Below are 6,196 nucleotides of genomic sequence, written 5' to 3'. Positions count from 1 at the left end.
CTTTATCAGTGATAGGGTACCCTTCATTATATCTTTTAAGTCAAAGGGAAGGCACATTTTGCATATCCCACTGCATCTCTCCAAACATGCTGTCATAGCTGGAGGAACCTGTTCTCATATACGAAGTCGGAATAAGACATGGAAGAGTTTGCTGTGGTGCGTGGCCTCTAGTAAGGGAACAGAGCATCATCTTGAGTTTATCTGCAGCTGCCAGATAATTCAGCTAAAGGGAAAGAAACCTGAGAGAGCAAGCCCCAACCTCTTGCACAAACGACTGCAGACTTCTCAGTCCCTCAGCTACAAGCCAGGCACCACACTTATTTTTACCCTGGCTGTGCAAAACCTCTACTTCTCTGTGCTGTACCTGGGAGAGTTTTCTCAGCAGGTCCCTTCCACCTGGCTGGTGGCTGGCCTTCAAACAAAGCCATGTTTGCAGCTGCCTAATCATTGCACAGCCCATTAGTGTTCATTCTTAATCACTTGTGCACTTGCCCCAGCAGCACTCAGCTCCTCCGGCTTTTGTTCTAACTCCTTCTAGGATGGACAGACCAGTTCACAGCGGGACAGGTAGGGACACGTCCGTATATCAAACCGTAGTCTACATCTCGGTGGCCATGCTCTTTCAGGCCATCTGCACGCAAGGTTTGATTTTGAAAGGTATTTGTGGCATCCTTTCACTTTTACAAAGCTGGTCAAAGCTTTGAAGTTTAGTTACCATAATGAATTAAAAGGTCAACTCTGTTCTTTTGTGCATAAGACTGACTAGAACAAAGGCACTAACATAAAAGCCAACTTGCTACTCACCACAGCCTATCATCTATTGCTTTGCTGAGGGACGCTCTGCATGGCAGAACTGTACAAACCAAACCAACTCCTTCCTTCTCAGTAAGACATCACTACGACTGGCTGCTCCTCTCAGCTCGTCCATTAGAGAAGAATAGGATTGTGGATGGTGCATGATGTGGCCACATATATCAGAGAAGAGCTTTTCGGAGGAGTCACATATGGATAGGAGCTGCATTACAAGGATTAATTACAGTTTTTCCTTGTGACGCTTCAGTGTGCTGTGATCTATACCAGTTATTTGACTAGACATCTGATTTTTCAAAGAGATCTAGATTTATTGCTGCCCTAGAAAACTGGTTTAGGCCATTGATTTAGACAGGACTCTCCAATTATTTATGGTCTCTATTTTTATTTTTTTTCAGTCTATTGCTAGAGTAACATAACAAATTGTCAAATTATTCTTTCAATGCCACACTGGAGAAGCCAGTTCCCAGAGCAAGGGTCTCATGGTATTAGGCAGGTAGAGAGACCACCTGAGACAGATTTATGAAGAATAGTACTGGAATCAGGGTTTTGTACAAATAAGAATAGTGTATATGCTAATCATAGAATGGGTTGGGTTGGGAGGGACCTTAAAGACTATCTAGTTCCAACCCCCCTGCCATGGGCAGGGACACCTTCCGCTAGACCACATTGCTCAAAGCCCCATCCAACCTGGCTGTGAACACTTCCAGGGATGGGGCATCCACAACCTCCCTGGGAAACCTGTCCCAGTGTCTCCCCACTCTCACAGTAAAGAATGCTGTCTAAAATAAAGCCTCCTGGTTTAATGAATATCTTTGTAACATCTTATGATTACTACAAGATTGTAATATGACTGCTTTGTAAAATATTACATGTAATATATCATTCATCCAATCTTACATATACTTTCTTGTGACATTGCAAATGCTGTTCTAGATAAAGGTATCTCTGCTGCCTGCAAATGTAAATTTAGGTATTAAAAATTATATTGCAAGTAAAGACCTCTTAAAAGAAAATGTTTAAATATATCCAATTTAATACAGATTTCTTTAATTTGGACCTGTTTTATGTGTTCCTATAGGTGGGAAGCTTCCCCCCCCCCCCATATAATGCTCTGAGAGAACGCAAATCTTCCTCTTCTCATGTGGCAGCTAAGCTTAGGATGTGCAAAAAGACCCCTAAATCACTTGCCTCTTACTAGAAACAGAATTTGCTGGACCATTTTAGTAAAATCCTCTTGTAGTACTTCAGAATTAAAACACCTTCACAGGCCTTCACTTCTAGACGTGCTCAACAATTGAAACCACCAGCATCCTCAGGATCTTTGATGATAGCTAAACTGGGTTTATAATATCTTTTTTCCACATTTAAATCTAACTTGGAACAGACATTCGAAATAAAGTATTGTTATTTTAAATTTAAGTCTAAAGGTCACGTAGTCAAATCTGCCTGCAGCAATCCAACAACTTCCAGAGCCGTGCCCTGATTTTCAAACTAATAAACTTCAGAAGGATGTGAGCTTAATTCATACAAACCAGGCCACTTCTTTTTTGGTACCTCCACATGGATTACCGGCTTAAATCCAAGTACCCAGATCTGAAAGCCAGCCCAAGGCCTTGAAGTGTCAACATTTAAGAAATATAAATTCTTTTTTAAAAGAAATCATAAAAAGTGCACTATTTTACTGGTGACATTTATTTGAAGGGACCCAGAACATTCACTGAAGTACTTTAAAGGAAGAAATATAAACAGCTTCCTTAAAGCTATTAATTCCTAAGTAGCCTTAATACAATTGATAAGATTAGCCTCTATGCATTACATGAGCTTGGACATTTTATAATACCAGACAAATGCATGTGTGCAGCTTAGCAAAGAGCATGGGAATGCTATATTGGGCTCGTAGGCACCACGCACTTCCTAACGAATGGTCAGGGAAGATTTTCAAGCTGATATAAAGAAAAAGGGATCCCAGCAAAACAGTTGCTTACTTCCACCTGACTTGTTTGTTCTGTAAAAACCTAAACATTGCTTTTACCATAATCAACGTAAAATGGGGACAGATCACAAATGCTTATTTAAAAAAAAAAAATAAAGAGCATTATTAGAGATTAGTTAATTAAGAGATAAGGCCAGAAAAATAGAATGGTGCCATGTGATAACAGCCCCCTGCAGGGAGACAAAGGCTTAGGCAAATTTATTTCTGGTAACGGCAGTGCAGCTATCGCAAATCTGAAGTAATGCGTATGTGAAACTTTTTTTTTTTTTTTTAATTATATCAGACCTATAGTGTTCAGTGACTGACTGAAACACTGAAAAAGTAAAACACCTCTCTCAAAGCACCTCCATTTGCTGATCCCATGTCATTTCACAGGTATTACTGAATTTTGATCCAAAGTGCATTTGTGAGGTGGGAAAGCTGCAGGAAACCCTGGCCTGGAGCTCAGCTTTGTGGGTTCTCCACCACAGGCATGACCTCCGCAGCACCCTTCGCTGGGGAACGCACCCCCTTTTGTAGTCTCCCCGTCGCATGGTGCCAAAGGAAGGGCTGAGCAGGGCTCCCACCTCCCATCCCGCCAGCCCCCTCCAAAGTCACACACACAGAACAAGTCTTGCCTAATTAACCTCTTTCTACTACAAAGAAGGGTAGTCCATAAGCATGAGTCAACTATTAAGTTTGTTATGAGGTGCGTTTCGATAGTTTGTTCTCAAAGCCAGTTTTTCCAGAGCAAAGGGTGATGCGCGAATCGGAGATACCAGGCAAACTCAGCAAAACAAGGACCAAAGGGCAGGTCTGCAGCCTGTCGTCCGACTGAAGGCACACCGCTTCACCAGGCAACCGAGCCTCCGCACGTTTTACATCACGTTCCCAGGCAAAACAGGGTCAAGCATGGCAAGTCAGAAATGGGGCGACTCGGGCATGTGAAAGTTGGTGAGGCATGACGGCAGCTGGAGAGGCAGTGAAAGGAGGAGACCAAAGCAGTAGGTCCAAGGCACACAATTCCCCAGACTGACAGTCTTGTGAAGAGGGTGAAAATGAAGTTCAAATCTTGAAAAAAACCCATAGAAGTCACTTTGAAATATGCGACGATACAGAACTTAACATCAGCATCAGAGAACCACTGTCCCTCCCAGCTGGAGCCAGACTGAGCCTGCTCTCCAGCCAGGCAGCAATGTCAGTATACACAAACTGGAAAGAGATGGCTCACTGCGTTCATCTGTTTCAAGACACGCATAGTCCCCAAATGCAAAGCTTTCCTTTCAAGAATTGCTTTTTGCCTTCCCAGCTGCCCAAGTAACCTGTTCAGAGGGTAGTACAGCTCTGCCTTAGACAAATGCTTTTTCAAATGGGTATGAGCTTTCCCATTTGCACACGTGTTTTCTCTGACACCAATAACAGACTAAGGTTAAAGATAGGAAAAAAACCACAGGTGGAAAATACAAACAAGGACAAGGTCAATTCACAAGTTCATATGAATGAATCTTTCAATAATTACATAAATTAATCAAGAACAGAAGTAACACTGATTCTGTAACATTGCTGTAGGCATATTTTAAGTAAGTTATGACAGTGTTTCATGTTTTTGCCCCAGAATTTTAAATGTAATTAGGACCTAAAATTTAAATTTACTCTCTACTTAAGTTTTTTTTTTATTATTTTAGAGTACTTCAGATTATTCTTGAGATTAGGTAATGTTAAAAATGGATTACATTCATTTCAGGAAGCATTTTGTTCAGGAAGAGACTCATAATCATATGTCTAGATTTCAAGTAATTACCACCGCAGCATGTCTCCAACTCCAGTGGGACAGAACGACTTTCTGTCCCCTCCCTCTTTGCAAGCTGGCACTCAACAGGAGTGCTGCTCGTGCAGGTACGCATCCCCAGTGCCGCATACCCTCCTCAAATATTTCGCAACGAGGTGTCTGTCACTGGTGAAGACTTTGAAGTGGATCCTGAAGCTCTGAGAGCAGGAAGCAACCCCATCCTCCTTTCAGTACAATCACTGCTACTACAGCCCTGGAAACCACGTGTACCTCACTAGCCCTGCCTGGAGCAGGGCTTCCCACCCAGAGCACGTGTTATGCTCCAGAGCAATGAAGCAACCGTGTTGGTTCTTGCACTTGTTGTCTTAGACAGATGTGACACCTTTCAACACCTGCGTAACTTTTATTCCACATCTGCCCAACCATTTGAAGTGCTACCCACGCTGAAATGCTTTATTTAATTACCTCACATACATTGATATTAACAGCAGTTACTCCCTAGCCTCCCAACTGAACACAGTGTGCTTCTGCATGCTTTGAGTGCCCTAGATGTTGCTATCACATAGCATTTACCTCTCCATTAAAAAAGACACCTCAAAACTCCTTATTTTCAGCTCCATCATCTTCAAGCTGACAGTAGAGGGGAGCTTAAAGCTTACATTGTGAAGTAGTTTGAACACAAAAAAAGAAAATATAACACAAACTACTTTGTTTCAGAGTTCATGCCATGTTCTGAGCTTTCAGCTACTAGAGCACTTTATGAATTACCAAAGCTTGACATGGAAAGATTTATGATACACAGATGAGATGCCCAACAGTATTAGATGCCCAACAATTACTGCAGATTTTTTTTTCTCCTAGTGTACTGTCTGCCAAATTGCACATTCATTCCAAGACCACTACAATCATTGCAAGAAAACACAGGCTCCTTGGAGCTGTCTTTATGGGGAGCAAACATCACCTCTCTAATGCAGGCATCTCTGGTTAGAGGACACCAGTGGATTACATCAGTGAACATATTGCTGATGTCCTTGCCTTTGTTATTTTTGTATAACCTTTTCTCCGATTTACTAACATGCTTTAGCATCCTCCATGTTTAGACTACTGCAAGTATAGAAACATGTTCCACACATTATTCCTCAAATATGTGGTTGATTTGAAATCAACACCCTGGTTTTGTAAGTCACTAAAACATCCTGCAGTGGTCTGCACAGATGCTGTCGCTAAGCTGAGCTCAGCTGTCCCACCCTGCCCCAGGCTGACTAGCCAGTCTGGCTTTCCTTCCCAGATCCTATGTGAAGGACAAGCTGGAAAACTTACCACCTCCAAGCTCATGCTGTCTGGAAAGAGACTGTGAAAATACATATTCACAAAGTGATGAAAAAGTAACACTTAATCATTGCTGTCATGGAGACGAAGATCAGTACTTGCCATTTCTTAGCTCCTACACCAGGCGCACTGTGAAAATCCGCATGCTCTCCCTCTTTTTTCCTCCATGAGAAAAGCGTTTGACAAATCTCTCCATCAAGACACAGAGATGTAAGATTTGGGCATTTAATGTTTGCATGCCAGGAGAGGGGGGAAGGTGGCAGAAGAGCAGGAAAAAATAGAGGATGAACACG

This window comes from Buteo buteo, chromosome 12 (assembly GCF_964188355.1).
Source record: "Buteo buteo chromosome 12, bButBut1.hap1.1, whole genome shotgun sequence".
In the NCBI taxonomy this organism is placed as follows: Eukaryota; Metazoa; Chordata; class Aves; order Accipitriformes; family Accipitridae; genus Buteo; species Buteo buteo.
This window is presented reverse-complemented; position numbering follows the sequence as displayed.